Here is a 23,607-nt window from a genome sequence, read left to right on the forward strand (position 1 = left end):
CAGAAACCATTTAAGTCTTAACTTATATATACGGACATATTGAGTTTAAAAGGCTGATTGAGAACCTCATAAGAGGTTTTTCTTTTTATTTCCATTTGCTTCTAGTTTACACCAGATTTTTCTCACCCTGTGTTGGTAATTCCTTTTCCAGATCCAGGGGAAACCAAGGCATGCAGCCATACATGAAAATCTATATTTAAATCAGCTCTGCAACACATTTTTCTATTTATTCTCTGCTTATCATTTTCCTTGGTAGTAACAGGGGTCTTTTGAGTCACAGCTTCTGTGCCACACTGATGGTACATGGCACACAAATGAAGCCACAGCATGAAAAAGACTGCAGGACATGATTACAGCAAAGAATAATTGAAGGCCCAGGAACTTACGGTCCAGAATAAATTTTAGCCTGCCACTCAGTGTGTTCTGCATTCATTACTATTCAGTGGAAGTGCCATACACAAAAGCCACAAAAAGTTTACTCCTGGCACTAGAAATTCTCACCTGCAAGAAGGCAAAACAGTCCAAACTGGAGACAGAATAACTGTTGGAATGAATATTTAATGACTGCTTCAAGAGGTTAGCATAGGGAGGGAGGAGAACAAAGTCTGCCCTTCAAAGACTGCTCTTGTGTAAGGTCAGTGCAATTTGTTTTACAAGTCTATTGAAATATAACATAAACTCCCTCTTTATTAGATAGATAAGTCTTCTTTGCTTTAATTTGTGGCTGCTATCAGACTGACACTGTGAAACACTTGAAATTTTCTGTATCCTAAAGAAACAGATTATATTTTGATATAAATACAGAAATACTGGTAGTCTCTTTAGTAGTCAAAACGCTTATTGTTCCACATTGTTTCCTACTTCAACAGAGGAACTTAACACAATCAGTTTGCACAAGACAGTGCCCAGGAACTACCTCAGCTTTTCATTTTCTCTATACCTTGCTGGGCTATACCTACTGTATGTTGATGTGAATATCACTGATCTTAGTGTCTTGCAAAGTGTTCTTGCGAAATTAAGTGCCTCAGAATTGTCATAATTTTGTGCATGAGAATCTCAAAGAGAATATCAGGACATAAAGCAATGCTCTCTGGACAGACAATAAAAGTACCACTACCTAAGACCATCACCTCTCCCAGCTCAGTGAGCTAAAATTTCAAGTCCTAAGGATCTTATTATGCCCATAAAAACATAAGTCCAAAAGTTTTCTAGGTGCTGTAAAGAACAATCCCTCATTTATTTTTAAGTCTGTTAGTCTTGATATCTTTCAAGTCTATCACTGGATTTCTCTTAATTTCCTGCCAGACCAGCTATATGCATGGAATACCGCAAAGACAAAAGAAAACTTCCACAGCCAAGCGCTATTCACTTGGACTGCTTTTTTCCTTAGAAGCCCTTTTTCAGGCAGCACCTCATTCCTACAAAAAATTAATCACCAAAGCCCTGGTCTGGTAATGAAGTGCTATGGATTTGCAAAAGCTCGAAAGGCATTACATCTATTACCTGAATGAAAAATGAGGTGAGTGCTCAGCACAGGAAAATTAGCACAACAGCGCTGTCAGAGGCCAGTCTTCCTCTGGAGCAGTTACTAGTGAAGTTAGTAAAGTCCTAAAACTCTGATGGTTCATTTTTGGCCTGGGCCAAATATTCATCTCTACAGCTGTGCTTGAAATCTAAAGAGGAGATAGATTTTGCACCAGAGCTGCATGGATCTTGGGTTGTTGTTTTCCACAGGTTTGGTGAAACAAACAATTCTCAAAGGCTGGCATCAGCCTCATCTTTGTTAGTACTCACAGAGGCTTAGATTGAAATATAAATTACTCCTTAGCCTGTTTTCATCCTCCATCTTTCCAAGCCTATTGTAACTTTTACCATGTTCTGAAGGAACGATTGTGATGTTTATGCTGTTATTCAAGTGGGTAAGCTAATTAGATTCTACTTGAGCTCAAAACATTTTTGCATTTTGACACTGATGACAGTTCTGTAAAATAAGACAGCATCTTCAGGCGACGGGATGGACAGATGTCTTTGGCTTTAAGCTATAACAAGAGGATGGGGAAAACACTATAAATGCATGAATATGGCATTTCCTGAGTCCCTGCAGAAACATTCAGCGTATGTCTCCTCTGACACTTAAGGCTCAATCCAAGCCTGTTATAACAATCAGTCTCTTAATGCTGTGCTGAGATACCTCCTCCACTCAAGCTCCACAGTTCTTTGGAGAGGGAGAGTCAGCAACCCCTCAGCAACGTGCTGTTGTTGGTCTACGCTCTTGCTCATGGAGATGGATCAAGCATAAGAAACCATCCACCACCAAATACACCGCCTCAGTTCTTGCAGAATGGATACTTTGAGACTGAGCCAGAGCTTGGCTTCTTGCAGAGTAGGCATCACCACAGGAGCTCAGTCATGACAACGTTGCTCTGAATCCACTGAAGTCACTGAAGTTACTCTAATTTCTTTCAATTGCAATTACTGCAGCTGAAAGCAGAATCAGTGCCAAGTAGATTGCATTGTCCACACACAGAGCTTAGGAGCTCAAGAGCAAAAATGCATCCCCTGACTTTTTATTGGAAATTCACCTCCTAGCAATAAAGAAGGGGAGAAAATGAAGAGTGTATGGTGAGGTTTCCTATTAAAGCATCACCAAGCATGCCAAGTGCTGAACACATATTGTACATAAACACATACAAAGACAATCTCTGCCCCTCAGCTTTTTCTAAATCGAGACATTCTCCTAACCCTCCAGGCAATATATTTCCTTTCTTTCAGCACAGCAGAAATGCCTAGAGGTCATGGCCTTTTTCAAGACCATAGTATGAGCCATTAAGCAAAACATACCCATTCGAGATTTCCCGTTTAAAAATAATTTATAACAATATCAGAACCACGTTGCTGCATGATTACAGGATATCATTTAACAAATTTTAGCTGAGTGTGTAAGGGATATATTTCATTTGGTTTCCCTCAGATTTCAGATACCTGTAAATATACATACAAAGAAAGTATAAAACATAACTATTTTTGTTATGAAGCATACTGTGGGGATTCATCTCATCCATTTAAAAACATAGACTCTGAAATTAAGATAGTCCAAAAGACAGCACACATCATCCTGTCATAGACAAGTGTAATGAAGCTGAGATGGCTCAGTCTAAATGTCCAACGTTAAGGTGGCTGAAATTAGAGAAGATGAAGACCCACTGGAGTGATGTGGGTCAGAACAAGGCAGCAAAGGATTTGGGCCAATGTGGGAGCACTGGAACAACCTGTATGAACAATTTTTTTTACAGACTTCAGAGGAGATGTAATTCTGCCTGTAAGTCATGGGGAATGAAGTTCTCTGATCACAGGTGACAAAAGGTAGCTGTAACAGAAGTATATATTGTTGTACGGTTAACGAAGTAATTCATTTAAGAGATCTCGTATAACACTCCAGTGTTATACACTGATTCCTCCTCCTCTGACAGATAAGCTACTGCATGCAATTTAGAAATGAGGATCTATTACATCTAACGCACAGCGCAAAGGGCAATTTGTAGGCATGCAGAGCAGCAGCAGACTTTCAGTAATAGACTGATCCCATCCTGCAAACATGAGAACTTTTCTTTATCAAAATCACCTTTACATATCACATCTTCACCCAAGCCTCAGTAGCTTCTCAGTAGCTCTCATTTTGGTGGTTAGGATTTATTCATGTGTGTTAAATCAGAAATCTATAAACTTTTGATAATAAAAAGGCTGAGCTGGACTTTCTCTAAGCCTTTTGGAGGCTGCCATTGAGAGAAATAGCCATAATAATTAAACAGGTAGGACAGCCATTTAAAACCAAACAGCGCAGCTGCACATTTTTTACACTGACTGTCCGAAAATCTTATGTATTTTTGAAAGGCAAGGTTCACCAGAAGAGGAATTTTGGGGAAAAAAAAAAAAAAACACAAACCCTCAGACTGTGTTCCAGAAATGAAGAGTCTGGGCATGGCCAAGGATCTGCTAGCTGTGGAACACTCGCTCCATGAGAACTAACAAGCAGCCTAAATAAAAAAATTAGCATAGATAGTAAGGTCTCCCCTGAATCCAAGGTAACAAAACACCTTTATGTAGGGAACTAGCAATCCTTTTAACCATCAGTCATCAGTTCATTCATAGTTGCCATAGCAGAAAGCAACTGAAGTATTTCAAAGAGTGTCATTTCAGAATTGCTGCCAGAAATTGGAGATGAAGGCTTTGCATTATCAGCACAGAAAATACAAATCTGGCATAGACCTAGTGTAAGCTAACAGCAGCAAGGAAAGTGAGAGGCTGAAGTTCAAATGCCTTTTTTTGTGCCATTCCACCCTGCTTTGATATTGTAGTTCCTAAGTTTGAATCACTGGAACACAGAAGTTGGTCCCTTGCCTTAGAGTCAGTGTTTGTCTGGCATCTAGCAAAAGGACAGCTTGGCCTGTGGTTACACTTCTATGCATTACAAGAAAAATGACTAAATAGTAAACATAATCATTCATTAAGGGGGTAATCTTTCCATAAATCTCTTCTTATGGAATAGGTCTTTCTCTCAATAAACTTTTCTATATCTGCTAGCTAGGGACTTCATTAAAAATACAAAATCTATGAGGAAGACTAAATCAACAAATACTCCCATGAATATCCTACTTAGTAAAAACAACAACTAACAACCAGCTCCAACAGGAGCTTCTGCCTACAAAATCTGTACTTGCAACGCAAAAAATTATAAACTTCTTTTCCATGTTAAAAAGTAGTTAGAGGAGTAGTGGTGGGGAAGTTAGGATGGTCTACAGATACAAGCATGGCAAATTGTGTAGCGGAAAATGACGTTCCTCCGTTAGACCAATTTTTATAATTAGAAAAAAACAGATGAGTTTTCCTGCGCGCAAACCTTTCATCAAGTTCTTCAGAATGCAGTGTTATTCTTTGTGGTTACAAATCATATTGCATTATCGCCTTCAGTTCTTCTTAGTTACTTCCACACAGCATAAATATTTATCCCATTGACCATTCCAGCTCCCTGAGAATGAATGCCATCTACCATGTAAAAAATTTTGTTTATGGAACATGCTTTGCTTCTAACAGCACAAAAGTGTTTTTATAGCTCTGTTACAGTAGGCATATTACGTCTTTTTTGTACTGCTGTGGCCTAATGAAACCCTTCCCAAACTTGTGCCATACACTCTAAAACCACAGCAAGAAGCACTCTTGCATTAAAAGCTTTGTTACCTAAATAAAGAAAACAAAGAGAGAATGAAAAAGAGGGCATGTTACAGATGGGGAACTGAGACACGCTGATTTCCTCAAAAGTATTTTCCAAAGACATACAATAAATCACTGGCAGAAGCTCTGATCCCTTATTCCCTATTCAGTCTCAAACTTTCCTTTCTTTTATTATTTCCTCTTCCACATGATATTACTTACCCACACACATGAGCAAGATAACTATCACCACTATGATGCTATGCTATTATATAGCACTAAGGATGAATAAAGATGCAAGCTATGGAGTATATCAGTTTTATAGTGTGCGTTCGAATGTCACAGCTCTCCCCCCGTAACAGTACTGCATCACTGTTTCCATAGTAACAAGATAACATGAGTCACTTTGGTGTATGTTACTGTCTCTGAAAGAGTCCAACCTCAAGATGAGAATACCATATTGGACTTTGTAAATGAATTCTGATTTGTGCTTTTTATGCAAAATATATCCCCAAATGATGTACCAACTTGAACAGTGCAGTTATTTAATTGGATGATAGCAAAGACTTTACAGAGAGAAAAGAAAACAGGTTTTCAGGTGTGACAATGAGCTGAAAATGCTTTTCTTTTTAGATAACAGGAGCTACAAGGCAACAGATTCTCATGCCAAATTAAAAAATGTTTATATTAAACGGACAGGAAGGAATTACGGGATGGTAGTGACATATAAGGCCCAGCAAAAGACTGTAGAGAGTTTTAAAAATAGAGTAGTCCCCAAAAGACACCTGATGGCTGAGGAAAAGGTGTGATATGAGCTCACTCATAGTACAGGTATAATGGTAGCAAGCCAGGTGTCTGCACATCCCAGCAGTCGAGATCTGGGAGATAACAGACACGGGAAGTAAGAGAGCCCAGCAAGAGGACAGCAAGCTACAGTGGAGCTGAAAAATAGCAGCAGGTACAATGGACAAGGAGCTGACTCGTGTGAAGTGATCAAAAACCTGCTGGGAATATGTACATGGAGACTGTAAGATGGAAGAGAGAGGGAATGGTACTGCAAAGATAGGTAAGAAAAATCACATACAAGGTGTAGACAAATCATGCCCGTCCAGCTCCAGGAACCATTTCCACCACTCCTAAAAATTTGACCTGAGGTAGGCAATCCCACACAAACCTCTTCCCACTGCTGAGCTACAAAGCCCACCACATAAGCTCACTTCCTTATCTCATTTTTGGAATGTTTTTCAGGATATCAGTTGTTTCATAGAATAGTTTGAAATGCAAAATGTATATAATGGGCTGTAAAACACAGGGAATTTTCTGACTGGCTCCCTATGTGGCAGGAATGTGATTGAAATAATGTAACATGATGCATTCTTATAATTCAATTACTTTTTTCATATATTTTGGCTGTTTATATATCTTGTCTACCTTTTGATGTCTAAAAGTTAAATTAATTCAAAAGGTCTGTACAGCTAGAAGAACCTCCCTCTGACTTCTAGAGACGTGCATGGCTGGGCTTGTATTCTCCTACCATGTGTATCCCTTTTAATGGTTCAGACTTCAAGGGGCTGACAGCATTTCTTCATTTGATCAATAGCCTGAATAGTTGCTCTGTGCTCTAGCGTGTACAATGGAAGGGGCCCGGCAGCGCTACCTCTCTCAAAAAAAGAATTAAGGCAAAGTCACTTCTTCCCACAGCAGTCCTGCACACCAGCTCTTCATTTGTGTTGAATGTCGCTAAATCCAGATGGGAGCTCCACGCCGCCATGCTGAAGCAGCGGCAGTCCCTCACTGATGAGGTCAGCAGCCACAGGAGAGCACAAAGCGGGTCTTTAATCAGTCAGTCCATAACCAGTCGAGAAGAGATTAAATTGCCTCCACTAAAACACTGGCCAACCCTCACTGCAAGGAAAGTCTTCAGTTAAATGGTCTTTTCTTCTCTCAAAACTTTGCTTCACACCATTTGTGAGAGGAACCTGGGGAAACCTTTGTAAAATCATGAGAGCAGGAGATACACTTGTGTGAAAGTATGAAAGTGTAGCTGTATGGTCTACTGTGCAATAGTTTTCCCCATAAAATATCCTATTCTCCTATTCATGTTTCATTCAGGCTGGTGGGGACTCAAGTGGCTGTAATGAGACAAGCATGAGCGAAAGACAGACACATAGACTGTGAACTGTTTCAGCAATAATATTTCTCAGGAGCTGGTTATGCTCCTGAGTTTTAAACGCCACTTACTTATTGAAGGAAGATAACTGAAGTGAAGATGAGTATAAACATGTACCTGAACAAAAAGATTTGCACCAAGTCAGCCAGTGATCTCACTCCTCTCTCAGTGAACCAGTCCTCTGACCTGCCCTGTGAGAGCTTTTCTTCTTCCTCCCTCACTGCCAGCTCTGAGCATCCTTTTCATCCAGAGGTCTCTGCCATTTCAGATCACCTGCTCTACAGCTGACTTTTGCTCTAGCACTGCTCAGGCTTCTAGGGAGTTCAGAAATGACCTTATGTTTTACAGAATTCATTCAAGCTTTCAAACACAGCAAGACATTTCAGCACCTATTGTATATAGTACCTGTCCATAATATGACATGCCACAAAACTTCACACCCTATCTGCAGAATATACAGCTGAAATGTATTTAACCTTCAGCACATACAAAAGCAATAAACAACTAGAACTTTGCCTCATAGTAGGGACATGAGAAATGCGAAAATCTGGTAAATGGTGATGGAGCAAAACTTTCAGTAGAAAAGTAACATAGGCAGTCTTCACAGTAATGCTGACAAATAGACTATTATTATAGGTGTTGGGATGTGTTATGGGGCTCTTCCCCCTTTGCCTTGCAAAGGAACTTGCTAGAAGATACCAACAGGACTCCAGCCTCTAACCCTAAGCTTGATTTACCCCCACAACAACAAAATATAACAATATTCTTTAAGTGGAAACTACTCAGAGTTGCTGGGTGAGATAGGTAAAACAAAAGCTTTGAAAACTATTTCACTCCTTCACAGGGAGAGTTGGAAGGGGATGCTTTTGTAGAGTGTTTTGTTTTACTTAGTGGTTTTTTTAGACAGTCTTGATTTGGAAGCCAGCAGGTTTCACTGACTTCCCGCATTACATTGACTTTACATCACTTGGTCCCCAGACAATTATTCTTCTCTTCATCACCTCTAAACACTGGGTTTCGGTCTGCTCCTTGTTACAGATCAGACCCCTGCACTACTGCTCCAATTCCTGCTTGCTTATTACCTGTGTTTCATCCCTTTCTGTTAGGGGAAAGTATAATTTTTATTTTCTTCCCAAATGCTCCAGCTGCAGGCAGGATAACATAAAGTAGCTTTCCTTTTTACTGTTACAGTGCATATGATGTGCACAACAAACTGGAACAAACAAATCAAGTGGCTGTATCAGACTCCCTGGTATGGAACAAGATAATCTCTTTCTTTCATCAGGATTCCCACTTGTGATTTCACATTGTCTATGAACTCTGGATGCAATGTTTGCACTATTAGATGTCTGCAATGCAGTGGTGGGGGATGGATACCAAAAGGTTTTCTTAATAATCAGCTAGAAGGAAACAGGCATCTTAGGGTGAAATTCATTGAACAAATTTTAAATGATTGTTTTAGGCTGAAATAAGTAAAATCTTGCTTTTCAGAGACTGAGTTTTTGGGGGACTGGGGGGTTGTCTGAGGGCACTACATTGATTTGATTTCCCCAAAGCAAGCCAGACATAAGTGGATCAAAAGTGGAAAATATATGGCAGACATTTACTTTTAGAACACTTAAAAAATTGGGGGTTTAGTTCCTCATCTTGATCATGGCAGGGTTATATTAATTGCCTAAATGGTTTAGGGCACAGTCCTCTGGAAGAAATAACACCATGTGTTGAAAAATACCATCGGTAAGTGAAGAATGCACTAGGGAACACATTAAGACAATGAGAAAAATATTTTAGGACATAGTTTAAACTCTGCCAGTTATGGAAAACAAACTACTCATAATCTTTATATGCTTCATGTTTTTCTTCAATGGTATCATCTTCTCTTCTAATCAGAACAAGCAAAAAATCCAACTAAAGCCGACTAAAAATTGCCCACCCAGGTCTTTTTCTTTATCCTTCCTGAAACTGCAAGTCATTGTGTTGGACAGCTGGGAATTTCCCGCTCACTAAAGGCTCTGTATCCTCATGTAAATAATCCTCTACAGAAAATGGAATAATTTCTCACTAAGATTATGCCAGTCCTCAGGTTACAGAAGAAGCCACATGGATATTTTCCTGCAAGTCTGTTGGAAATTAGTACTACCTATCTCATAAGTGGGTTTATTGAATAAGGAAGAGTAGGGGAACATTTGTATTGAGTTTCTTGGAAGTTTTGTCTGATATAGTTTATAACTCTTTGTAGATGTCCTTGTAATGTCATACTGGGATCTTCCTAACTCATTCTGTACCACACAGAAAGTTGTCATAGGCCTGAAGCTGTTAATATCATAATATCACATTAAACTGCAAAGAGAGAAATACAAAGAGATATCATAGATACTCACCCTATAGTCCTCCTTCTCTTGTCTCAAAAGGATCAGTTTCAAAAATTTTAATTTCAGAAAAAGTCTCAAGCATGATGTGCTTTGCTGTGTTGATTAGGAAAGCTAGACTTACACCTAACCAGCTCTTTAGCCAAACACTTGTTAGAGACAAATATTACCTCATTAATCTACCAGTTTAGAGAACACGGTCAACTTGCAAGCAGGAGAGTACCTCTATGTCTCTAAAAGGAGCTCATGTTCCAAAATCCTTTAAGAGATAGGAATACTCCAGAGTAATAAAATGTCAAAGTGCCAAAGGAGGCTGTGCTCTCCAAACTTTGCACTGGATGTCACTTATCCCCAAATCCTCTCTGACAACACAGAGGAAAGCATCCACGCCAGCCCTCGGGACTCTGCAGCACATGCCTGAGAGCCGGCAGCTCAGGGGTAACTCACACTGCTCGGGTCGTCTGCTCACTTCTCCCAAGGAACATAACTCCCTGCAGCTATCAGCTCACTCAAAGACCACCCTGATTACTGGGTAATCCTGAGAAAAACGAATTACTCCTATTTATACTATCAAGATAAAATATTAAAGCAAATGATTATGATACTGGAAAAAAGAGGGAGAAAAGTAATGTTAAGCATCCTCCCTGGTTTGTATATTGTATCAGTTACCACAGAGGGCTAGAAACCCAGTCTTTTGCCCTAAAAAAGCTTCCTACGGTTGTTTTGCTAAAAGCAGAGTTTCTCTTCAGCTATTATAACTTAACTGCTTGAATGGCTATTCAGCTCAGCCCCAATCTCTGCAGACTCAGTGCTCCTTAATGTCCGCTGAATTTGTGGATTTCCTGTGTCTTTTCTAAAGGTAGGTCTTCACAATATTGGTAGGTGCAGTCTGTGCTACCTTCTTCTCATGGTGTCCCACCATGCTGCACCTGGAACCTGCTGTTACATGACTCAGTTTTCTTCACAGCATGTAGGGGAGAACGGAGGGTCACAAAGAGCAAATGAGCTGCTTAGGGAAAGAGTATGAGAAACAGATTAAGTACAAGAGTAATCCTTTGATATGTCCTCTCAGCATTTGGCAACTAGAGGTTTAGAATCTTCCTCTACTGAAGACTGAATCAGGACAAACATGTCTAATAGCTACCTATATATATATGTGCGTCTGTGTGTGTGTATGTGTGTGCATGTGCGCATATATATACATAAAAAATACAAAATCCACTTATATTTTTGGTCTCCGTAACACTTCGTGCTAAAAAGTTCCATGCATTGTTTTGCCTGCTTCTTGCTACATGATAATTTCAGTACTTTTATTTGTTCTTGTATTGTAAAAAATGGTGGAAGATGATTCCCCATCACCTTCTCTGTTCATAACTTTCTAGCCCTCTCTCATATCCCTACTGCCTCTAATTGAATGTCTCTTCTCTGAAATAAAAGATCTTAATCTATTTAGTATATCTTCACATAGAGATCTGTTTCATATTTATTGCCATACCTCCTGCTCTTCTCTCTAAATACTCTTGCTGTTGTATATGCTTTTTCAGAGGGGATATCAAAACCATTGGCAGTTTTTAAGATGTGGGTTCACCACTGATTTACAAAAAAACATAGGGCTGTGTTCTGATCTTTTGGTCTCCACTTCCTCCCTGACAGTGTGAAATCATCACAAAAACAGCATGCTGAGGAGGATCTGCTCAGACCTAGCTGATAGGAAATGCTCAGAGCAAAGAGATTCCACCACTAAATGCAAACACTAACAAGAAGGGCTTCTACAGGTATATCAACAAGAAAAGGAAAGTTAAAGAAAGCGTACTTCCACTGATGAACAAGAATGGTGACCTAGTATCAACAGACGAGGAGAAGGCTGAGGTACTCAACAACTTTTTTGCTTCAGTCTTCTCTGGCAACCGCTCTCCTCACCCCTCCCAAGTCAATGGACAACATGATGGGGACCAGGGGGGTAAAGCCCCTCCACTATAAGGGACGATCAGGTTCGTGACCACCTGAAGAACCTGGACATATATAAGTCTATGGGACCTGATAAGATGCATCCCAGAGTCCTGAGGGAATTGGCTGATGTAGCTGCCAAGCCACTCTCCATGATATTTGAAAAGTCATGGCAGTCAGGTGAAGTCCCTGGAGACTGGAAGAAGGGAAACATTGTGCTGATCTTCAAAAAGGGTAGAAAGGATGACCCTGGGAACTACCGACCTGTCAGCCTCACCTCTGTGCCTGGGAAGATCATGGAACAGATCCTCCTAGAAGCTATGCTAGAGCACATGGAGGACAGGGAGGTGATTCAAGACAGCCAACATGGCTTTACCAAGAGCAAGTCCTGCCTGACCAACCTAGTAGCTTTCTATGAGGGAGTTAACACATCAGTGGACAAGGGAAAAGCAATGGATGTCATCTATCTGGACTTCTGTAAAGCCTTTGACACGGTCCCCCACAACATCCTTCTCTCTAAATTGGAGATATACGGATTTGATGGGTGGACTGTTCAGTGGATAAGGAATTGGTTGGATGGTCCATCCAGAGGGTAGCGGTCAACGGCTCAATGTCCAGATGGAGATCAGTGACGAGTGGTGTCCCTCAGGGCTCCATACTGGGACCAGTGCTGTTCAATATTTTCATCAATGACATTGACAGCGAGATCGAGTGCACCCTCAGCAACACCAAGCTGAGTGGTGAAGCTGACACACCAGAAGGACAGGACGTCATCCAGAGGGACCTGGACAAGCTGGAGAAGTGGGCCTGTGTGAGCCTCATGAGGTTCAACAAGGCCAAGTGCAGGGTCCTACACCTGGGCCGGGGCAATCCTTGGTTTCAATACAGGCTGGCGGATGGTGTGATCGAGAGTAGCCCTGAGGAAAATGACTTGGGGGTCCTGATGGATGAAAAACTGGACATGAGCTGGCAATGTGCACTCGCAGCCCAGAAGGCCAACCATATCCTGGGCTGCATCCAAAGCAGCGTGGCCAGCAGGTCAAGGGAGAGGATTCTGCCCCTCTGCTCTGCTCTGGTGAGACCCCACCTGCAGTTCTGCGTCCAGCTCTGGAGCCCTCAGCACAACAAGGACATGGAGCTATTGGAGCGGGTCCAGAGGAGGGCCACAAAAATGATCCGAGGGCTGGAGCACCTCTCCTGCGAGGACAGGCTGAGAGAGTTGGGGTTGTTCAGCCTGGAGAAGAGAAGGCTGCGGGGAGACCTTATAGAAGCCTTCCAGTGCTTAAAGGGGGCCTATAGGAAAGACGGGGACAGACTTTTTAGCAAGGCCTGTTGTGACAGGACAAGGAGCAATGGTTTTAAACTAAGGGAGGGTAGATTTAGACTGGATTTAAGAAAGAAATTTTTTACAATGAGGGTGGTGAGGCACTGGCACAGGTTGCCCATAGAGGCAGTGGAGGCCCCATCCCTGGAAACATTCAAGGTCAGGTTGGACGGGGCTCTGAGCAACCTGATCTAGTTGAAGATGTCCCTGCTTTTGCAGGGGGGTTGGACTAGATGACCTGTAAAGGTCCCTTCCAATCCAAAGCATTCTATGATTCTGTGATTCTATGATTCTATGATTCTAAATCCTGCCTTTTTCTGAGGTTTTACTAGCTCCAGATCAGGATTAAAAAACACAAACTCTCCTCATGAAGAGCACTCCATGACATCATATACAATATATCACACTGTATGCAGAGCACTCACTGGATCTGGGAGAGCTCTGGTCCAATTTACCCCTTTCTGCTGGTGATGATTCAAAGCCATTCTCCTCGGCTCCAGACAAGTACTCATGAAGGTGAACTTACAGGTGGGTCTCCTCTCAAGTGACGCCTTGACTGGTGGGGAAAGCATCCAGCCCTCCTCTGGCTCAGCGGGTCCTGGAGGGTTTTTTGTAAGCATAACAGCTTTAAAAGAAGGGATAGAGAGTGTCTTCTCTTCAGACTAGAGCAGTAACAGGGCACTTTCTTCAAAGGTAAGAAATGTGGATTTAAATCCACGGAACTAAGGAACTAAGCTGTGGTTTTCCACACGCTGGTCAGAAGCTCCAACTAGTGAGCTGCTATACAAAGGGAAGAGTGCTCATACTTTCCAGCTTTGTTAAAAGGGGGAAAAAAAGCCAAAGTAAAAACAGTTGCTCCATTTTTACAGCCCCTGATCTATCAGGCTCTTTGTGACAACAGAGACTCTATAAGATGTCTTAAGCTGAAATGTTGGAATACTCAAAAGTTATTCTTCACTCCTGAAATTCTCAACTTAAAAGCCTAATTCTTGTAAATGTGGGAATAAAAATGGACAATTGTACACTATGCAGTGACACTCTTTCAAGAACAGAAAAGCAAGACATTCTTTCCTATTTTTCCTGGCATACGCGGGCTTCAGAACTGAGATTTCTGCCACAGTATAGCAGCAAGAAAATAGGGGAGTTTTATCCAACCTGACAAATTGCAGAGTCTAGCAACAGGGAAAGGCAGGAAATTTTTTTTTGCCTTTCTTTTTCCTTTGCTTTGTTGGTAAATTTTTCCTCCAGATATTGGAAATGAACAGAGCAAAAGGAAAGGTGGGCTTGAATTCAGAAGAAATAAGGCTTTGATCTTAAAGAAGGTAAAAATCAGAGCACAGAGAGTACACATATCGCTAGGTCAGGGGAAGTGATGTCACACTCATAATGAGCAACAACAATACTTCTGAAAAAAAAACTTCAAAAAATGCCTCCTAGATACTAAATCAAGGGGTATGTTTGCATGTTAACTGCCTCCAAGCAATCTTTTATATTAAACTACTTTACGTGCAAGACTTCCAGATCATTTACAGGGCGAGTGCTTAGGAAAATAGGGGCTTTCCAAGCGCCTGAAAAGATTGTCTGACTGATTGTCTGTCTACAGGTTTTCTTTTAAAGCTATTTTAAGTATATGATCCCATCCCAGCTATTTAACTCAGGAACCTGTCAATTACACACTGCCTAATTGAACTCTCGGATACTGTAGGATTGCAAGCCACAAAGCATATGAACAAAAATGTGAAGAAAGGCTTTTCTGCTGTGATTTCACTCTTCAAACCCAATTTGAAAAGGTCAAATTTCAGATTGCACAACCCCATTGAGAGTTAGGGACTAAACTGGGACAATCACAAAAAAAAAGAAAAAAAAAAGCTAATTTTTTCTTCCCCTTTTGAAAAGCAAGAGGAGGTCTTTAATACCAGTTACTTGCTGGGGCTGATAGCAAGGTCTGAGGGTGGGGAGAGGACAATGAAAATTGAAAAAGGGAAACATATGCGTCAGTTTTTGTACTGCTGAGCTAGTAAATGGATGAATGACTGACTGTGTGACATCTCCTTCAGAGACACTTTGCAATCCTGCTTTCTCTTCTTTGATTTTTTTTTCTTCAAAGAGAAAATATGGGATACCAAACAGATTTAGGGGCTAAATAAGGGAAAATACCTCTGGAATAGCTTTTACAGAAGGCTAGAAATAAATTGTGTATTTCACAACGGTTGGACTGTGGTTCTGAGCCAAAGCCCCCTGAGGTTAAGTGAAAACCTCCTTGATTTCAACAGGCTTTGCATCAGAATCTAAACCACAGTGTTTTACAGTAATGAGAGTGGCAGTATCTATCTTGACATGTATTAAACGAATTTAAACTACCTATTTAATCAGTAGACAAATGGATTTACATTGTCTCCATGTCTACTGATTGACTGCATAAGCAAGTGTGACCTCAGCTGGTGTAAAACCTTAGGACTCCACCAACTCCACTGGAGCAGGGACAGTTTATGTCAGCAGGGAGATCTGAACCATAAAGGAGAAGGGACTTTACACAGTATACAGCCATCCATGCTGTTAAATAGTATGAAATATGACTGAGTGAGCTCATAATATTAGCTGATGAGCAGTGACTCTAAGGAAGAAAAAGCATCTAACCACATATGCTCATTTGACAGGTGGTTTGCAATTACGATCACCCCCAAATGTTGTCAGAACTATGCCCGGCACACTCTTTGATATTTAAGGGGTAACTGAGTGTTAATTCTATTGACCTTATTTGCAGAACCTCTTCCATCTGGGAGCATTAGTGACTGTCAGGCAGCACACTTTACATAGCTGTCTACTGGATGTTTTTCTTTCAGTGATTTTTTTCTTTACCTGAGGCATTTCAGTCATGTAACTTCAGCAATCAATTTTGGCCCAAAGCAGCATAGGCCTCAGGCACAGAGAAGCAAGTATTTGCATGCAAGCTTGCTATTAAAGCACCAGGGAGAAGAGTGAGTCCACAAAAGCTTAAGAAATGGGAATCTGAGTTGAATCATCACACAGTCAGCTAAATTACTGGCCCTGTAATTAGCCTTTTTGGAGGTCTCTTAAATTGTTAATCCCTTTGCTGGTTATAATTGCTTTATTGAATCTAAATTAATCCAATGTTTTAAGAAATAATCATGCAATTCTAATGGCTACATAAAATAAAAAAAAATATGGAAACTACTTTGTTTGAGACCTAATTTAGATTAAACTCTGCTGAAACAGTCTTGGGAATGGTATTTTTTGCAGAATTTTGTTCAGGGAGGGTTGAGTTTGGGGGCTGGGGTGGGTAATATTTTATTTACACAGTGTATGCAAAGCAGTTGTATTTAAAAATTCACCAGATTGGGAGTATTCACTGCATATGGGGAGTGAGTCAGTGCCAAATCAGAACTGGATCCATGCCAGGAAAGAGGGCCAGGGGGTTAGACATCTGTAACGTGTTGGATGGGATGGAAGAAAAACCTAAAACACTTCTGTTTGTTACACATCTAGGCTATTTCCTAGCCATTCATCTAGATCTGAATTTCCAGACCAAAATTGATGTACCTAAAGATGGACATTTGCATATTTTGCAGTGCACAGAAACTTTATTGGGTCCCAGAAGGACTAACTTAACCTGAATATATATCACTGAAATACCCAAGGGTAATCAGGTCTTATCTGACCCAGTCTGGGATAGAAAAAAAATATATCATCCAGGTGTCTGGGACTTCCAACACTACCAGGAATTACCTCATTATCCTACAGCACTAGCTTCATCAGATAAAGAAGAGGATGGGGGGAAGGACATGGAAACACGAGAAGGAGAGCAGATAAAAGGGAACTAGGGAGAAGAAAAAACATGTTGAGTCTTAATTGAGCTTGGAGAGGAAGCAGGAGGAGAAAAACATAGTTGGCTGGGTTATGATTTATTCTCTCTAGTGATCTATGTTTGCAGTGGATTGAAACGTGCTCTTGTTCCTAATATATATTTTATACGCTGTTTATCAAGTGTGAAGTCAAGGATGAACAAGTTAAGTTATGGGCAAAGTATGACGCTTCTTTAAAGCCAATCTCATCAGGCACTACTTTGTAAAGCCCAGTGAGCATGTTAACATTTTCTGAGCTGTTATATTCTACTCTGAGCCCCAGCTCAATGAATATGTTGTTTTAGTGTGTTATAATAAACATTTAAATGCATTACACTTTATATAATCTCTTATATGCATAATGTGCAATCTTGATCCCCAGTGCTTCACCAAGAAATCATCACTGACTGAGCACAAGAAAATTTGAGGTTAAATTTGGAAAGAGAAAGAGGCAAAGAAGAGCAGAGCCAGATACACAAACCAATGGAAATACAACCCTCTTTCTTTTTCTCCATTCACCTATAAAAGTAAGGGGAGATATGGCCAAGCTTGGAGGGGTAGCAGGAGAGAACCAACACAATGAACAGAGATCACTGGTAGCAAGTCTCCAAGGATTCATAAATAATTATAACTGTTGACACATACTTTGTGCTTTGATTCCTATTTGTGGAATATTTTGCTACCTTTAAGAGAATTTCTAGACATGCCATGTTTACGTATACATTTAAAGTTCCATATTCATATGTACAGATATGCAGGGTCATCTTTTTTACAAACTACTTTTTGGATTGTTGAGGCTCCAGCCGTATACATGAGTATTTAGAAGATCATCACAATTAGCCCTGATAAAAATGAAAGGCGTGTTTGAAACTAGCTCAATGTACTTAAGTGTCCAGTTACTCTTGGGAAAGCAAGTGCGTAATAAAATGTCATCTTTGAAATACAGCTCTGTATCTCTTACACACAGCTGAAAAACTGCCGCTTCAGCAATGAAGCATGACAGCTGCTCAGAAGCATACTGTGACTCTACATGCTATTCTCTTCACTTCGTTACGATACCCTCAGTACCTCTGCAGTTATGGAGCTTTTAGCCAAATGTATTTTAATTTGTACACAGAGGAGAATTTTATGACACATAGCTATCAAATGATCCATTGCTATAACACACTTTTCTTTTTCCATGATCACCAAATTCATAATTCTATAGACAAACAAAAAAACAATCAGGTTCATCTGGATGTGTGCCTCAAAGTCCACATATGTACTACATTTGATGTCATTAACATGTTGAAGCCAATTTTTTTAGTCCTTCTTCACATTTAGTATAGAAGGAAAGAAAAACAATCTACTGAACCAATAAGTTGCCTATAGTTAGCAATATTTTTCTCTATTATTTTAGTATTACTTTACAGGGAAACAAAGGTAAATACATTAAAAGAGAAACCATCAGCATCCTTATTATTTCTCCTTCCAGAATATCTGTCCTCATGTCTCATTTACTTCAAGTTCTTTTTTTAACTGCAAACACTTCTTGAAGTCTTCACCCTTAGCTTCAGTTGAGGAGCTCATCCTGCACTAGGCATAGCCTAGTGGCTATGCTAGCAGATAGCATCTGTACCACGCCAGCTACCTCCATCTGAAGGAAAGGTACGAAGTGTTCTAGGACACTGGTCTGGCCTGATCATGCATTCCTCAGTGATCCAATACCTAGGAAAGACACATAAAAAATGTATAATCAAATTAACTATGTGAAGTGGCACAAATTACTAAAGGCCAGTATAAAAGGATACCACAAACCCATAGGAGAAAAACTTCTATGGGCTCAGGAACATGCCTGTGACAGAATTTGAAAGGCAAATAAAGCATCATGAGAAAAAACTTAAGTGCATTATTAACAAGAGAAAAATTGAAGAAGGTAATAGTTAACAACAAAATATAGTTAATCACTAGCAAGTGGGCTAAAGTGTTGACTCTGAGAAAGGATTTGGGGAGCAAAGTGATATCTTTTATTAGACTGACTAATTTAGTAATAAAAAAAAATAGATGAGTCTTCAGGAACACAAACCAGCTCTTGAGGCAGATGCTTGTCTATTTTCCAGCTATATCCATTGGATTAATAAAAGAGATTGCCTTTTCCCCACAACCTTTCCTTGCTTATACTTTAGGTTATCATAGTTACAGCATTATCACTATATCTTGAAAGTGTTCCATGACCTTTTTGCTTCAGCCTTTGCTTAAAAGATCAGTTTTAATGTCATAACCAATCCCATTAAACTCATCAACAGAAGGGTGAAAATCAGGCTAGAAAAAGGAAAGAATAATGGTAGAATCTACATAGATAATGTAGTAGTTTTCAAGTCGGCTAGGCCTGATGTAACTCAGCACTAAGAACACAGAAAACAGTTTTCAGACCCATCAGCAATTACCTTTAGCAACTTGAGGGATACAGATTCCAGAAGACTAAAAGGGCAAACATTTACTTACTTTTAAAACATAAAAAGGTGAAGAGAGCCTAACTTCAATCACTAGAAAAATATCAGAACAAATAATGAAAATGTCTATTTGTAAGAATCTGGAATATAACCAGGATGTAAGAGCCAAGATTAATTTTTAATAAATAAATTATGTCAGGACAAATTTATTTCTCTCTATGGCAGATAACAAGCTTTAAGGACAGAGCAGAATAAATACTGTCATGCATCTGGATTTTGGCTTTTGACATCTCACAGGACATTCCCATAGACAAGCAGATTTAAGGGTAGTTAGACAGTTACTTGGGAAATTCCATTCCAAGAATAGTTATCAATGATTCATCTTCAAATGGGCAAGACGCATCAGGTCAGGTTCTGCAAGAATCTGTCTGTATGACATATTCATTAATTAACTGGTAGATAGATTAAGATGCTTTTTGCATTTGAAAATGACACTAAGCTAAAAAGGCTTCAAACCCTTCAGAGTGCAGAATGTACATTTTAAATTATCTTGGTGAACAGCAGAAATCTGAATTCACCTAAACAATTAAATTAATTCACATGCACGTGCACAAGTAAAATTATCTGCACAAATATAAGCTGGAGAATGACTGGCAAGACAAGCACAGTGTAGAAAAGAATGTAACAATTAGAATGGATCACAAACAAGCAATAAAATCATACCATTGCACAAGAAGCAATCATGCTGGGTTAAAGAAAATGAGTACATTTTATGTTAAACACACAAAACATTCCTTCCACTCTACTCACAGTTGGTAATCCTTTACCTGGATCTCTGTGACCACTGCAGGTTATCTCATGTCAAGGCATGCATCGACCAGCTGGAGAAAGTCCCAAAACCAGAAATAAGAGTGAACTTCCAAAAAAAAGTGATCTAGCATAAGACTTTGCAAGAACCGGGCTTGCTTAATCCAGGAGAGGGAAGACTAGGAGGAGATTTGATAACAGTTTTCAAATTTTCAGAAAGATTCTTTGTGAAAGAAGATAATGACGTGCTTTCCATAACCTCTGAAAAAGAGAAAAGATTGCAATAAGAGAGAATTAGGTTAGAGGTGAGAGAAATATTTCAGTGTGAAAGGCCAACTAAGCAATGAGTAACAGACCTACGGAGATTTTTCCTGCTTGTTAGAAATTTTAAGGAGGAGTAAGCCAAACAACAGTGAGGATTGGTTTTCTGTATCAATCCTGCTTTGGAGCACACTTTTGAATTAGTGGATCTCATAAATACTTCACAGAAAGTATTATTATCAAATCTTAACGCAACTTTCTACGCTTGCTCTATTGCATAGACTGTGGTGCTAAACATATATCTCTATTAAGGGCATTATAATGTAAGTCAAATATGAAAACTGAAAGTAAAATGATTGCCATAAAAAAAGGATTCAAGATCCCTTTAACTAGGCAGCATGCTAGTGACTACAGCAGAGAAATAGAAACTGGAGATATATATGCTTTTCACAGATTTTTCACAGTAGACCTCTACTTTCTGTCCAAATATTTCATTGTTCCAAAAAGGTCAGAGTTTAATTATTAATTACACCCACAAAATGTGAATGCCTTTGTGACTAGTCCATACTGCATTGGCTTCTAAGGTTACTACATGCTCAACAGTTTTCTGTTTCTTCACATTAAAAAGTAAATAAAATAAAATCAGTTCCTGTATCCTGCAGCTCTTAGCTCTGACATGTCCATTATTTCAGAAATATTGATTCTTATCAGTTTCTTTCCCATCTTGAATTTTGCAGTAGATCATTATTTATGTAATACTGTTGATGATATTTGCATCATACCAGCATGATTATGCACAAAACTATAGCCTTAATATATGTATCAGCATACCATATGGAGGCAAATCCTTCAAGCAGTCTGGCTGATACTCCTCTAAGTTTCTCAGAGAGCTGAAATAATGAAAATTATATCTTGGGCCATTAAGAGGCAGGTGGTCCCCTGCCTCACTGACATAACTAGATCCAAACATTCTCTACTTTGTTGTAGACTCCAAGTCTTTGTCACTTATTACCTTAATGTTTGTGAGAGGAATAACATAGGGATGTTTAATTAAGCCTGTGATGTCCTTCATCTCCAGCTCTTTATAGTGCTTCAATAGCACAGGTGCACCGTTAAACAGACCTCTCCATCTGGGTGGAGAAGTACCACCAAGGCAAACAGAAATTCTGCACACAAAGCTGGGGAGGACCAAGTCCAAGAACAGTGAGAAGGCAATGTGTTGAGCTTACCCTCACTACTCAGAATAGGTCTGAAAGTCCTTCTCTTTCATAAAACACTTTTCCTATTCTTGAAAATAATGGGGATAGCAAAGCATAACTGCTGTTAAAAGCAGCTAACATCTTACCTGTCCCTGTTCCTGTGCACTCATAAAACTCACAAGTCATTCACACAACTTTGCTCACATTGGTAGATGTATACTAGAAAAAGCGTTCACAAGATCACACTTGTCAGTATGGATTCTTGTACTTAGAACAAATCTATACATCTTTTCTAATATGTGAGCTACTAGGGACTCATTTTCCCCTCATAATATGTAGCACTATGAGAAAAGAATATTTTAGAAAGTTTCTTTACTTCATTGGCAGGATTCGCCAAAATCAGTGTCATCCAAAGTAATATTCGAGAGAGTTTTTAAAGTTATTTTTAAAAACAAATACACATACTCTGACAGGAAAGAAAAAGCTTGTGCTAAGCTGTACAAAACCACAACCTACTACTGCTCTGATCATTATTCCCTGTTCTCAGTTACTGGACCACATGCCAACGCAGCTAAGACGACAGAGTCCAGGAATAATTGTGTTGGAGCTTTAGAGCTGTCTCTGGGTCTGTCACATCGTTAGACTGACCCTGTGCTGCTTGTCTTCCTCGTCCTCCTGAATGCTGTTTCCTTCCCTTCCCTTCCCTTCCCTTCCCTTCCCTTCCCTTCCCTTCCCTTCCCTTCCCTTCCCTTCCCTTCCCTTCCCTTCCCTTCCCTTCCCTTCCCTTCCCTTCCCTTCCCTTCCCTTCCCTTCCCTTCCCTTCTCTTCCCTTCCCTTCCCACATTTTTTCCTATAATTTGTCTCTTTTTTACCCATTCATGAATAAAATTCCACTCAAACCCAATATACATTCTGCTATACAGAAGGCGTATATAGCAGACCTTCAAGCTGTGAGCGCAGGTCCTGCTCAGGTGGGCAGATGGATTTAAGAAGCACACGTCTGCTGGCCTCGGAAATGCACACCTGGAGCCTTTCTGCTGAAACGCAGCCTGCACACAGCCAGCCTGCTTGGTTTTCAGTCTGAAGCCTTCACAAATACATACCACACCCTGTTGACTACCCAAGTACCTATTTCCTATTATAAATAAGATGTTCTTTCTTTTCTAACTAGATCCTGGCTCAACCTGGAAAACTCAGACATGGCTTCAGATTTCATGTGCCCTGTTCAGCTCAGGAAAGTTTAGTCTGCTGTCTGGAAGAAACTTAAGGATATCCAGAGTTGGATTTGGTTTGAATTTTGTCTTCTGCCACTAAGATAAAAATGGAACTGTGATTTTTTAGGGGGTGCCTGTGTCTACAGTGCTTAGACAGAAAGCTCCTGAGGGTGTCCAAAATATCCCGTGTGCTTCCACACCAAAGGTGTTCAGGTCACTCCCAGCATATCTAGCTGTACATCCTATGGGTATGCGCAAAGAAAAACCTGGGCCACAGGTTTTGTGGCATGCAATAAGTCATCTGTCACTCAGCCTCCTATTTTTCCATACTACGCAGATGTTATGAGCCTACCATGCAACCCTACATAAGATACAGGGTCTCATAGCAAACAGCAGGGGAGGAGGGGAAGAAACCAGGGTCACGGACAGATGCAGGCCCCATGGTTGTCAGCCCTCCCCAGTAGTTCCCAAGTGCTGACATTGTCTGAACTTGCAAATAGAGGTTGCGCCTGTGCATGGAGGAAGGATAAGGTGGCACAGAGATGCTCACTGGACCCCTTACTAGGCAAACTGTGGAGGTGCCACCACTGCCAGCCCAGCCAGTGAGTGCCTGCAAGCCTGACGGTGAGCACAGGCCTGGGTACAGCACGAGGGTCCCTGGAGCAGCAGTGTTGCAGCCCTTGCAGCTGCAGGGCATGCCTCAGAGACACAGTCAGGGGTGTAACCTCCCCTCACAGGGGGCTTTCAGCAGCCCTCAGAGCGTGCTGCAAGATGTGGGAGGATGGACAGTCAGGGCAGTTAGCCTTGATGACG

General features: G+C 40.4%; 1 long non-coding RNA gene across 16 annotated transcripts in view; it reads right to left on the bottom strand.

Annotated features, from left to right (window-relative positions):
* LOC142405307 (uncharacterized) overlaps window positions 1-23,607 on the bottom strand; it is a 234,846-nt gene that overhangs the window by 86,979 nt on the left and 124,260 nt on the right. For 14 of the 16 annotated variants that reach the window (XR_012774127.1, XR_012774130.1, XR_012774135.1 and 11 more), the window contains one exon: window positions 20,141-20,381. This is a non-coding gene — a long non-coding RNA (uncharacterized LOC142405307). Of the gene's footprint in view, window positions 1-17,365; window positions 18,589-20,140; window positions 20,382-23,607 lie in introns of those variants that run through there. The other 2 variants (XR_012774137.1, XR_012774133.1) reach the window with 2 other exon arrangements.

Source organism: Mycteria americana, chromosome 2 (assembly GCF_035582795.1).
Source record: "Mycteria americana isolate JAX WOST 10 ecotype Jacksonville Zoo and Gardens chromosome 2, USCA_MyAme_1.0, whole genome shotgun sequence".
NCBI classification, from domain to species: domain Eukaryota; kingdom Metazoa; phylum Chordata; class Aves; order Ciconiiformes; family Ciconiidae; genus Mycteria; species Mycteria americana.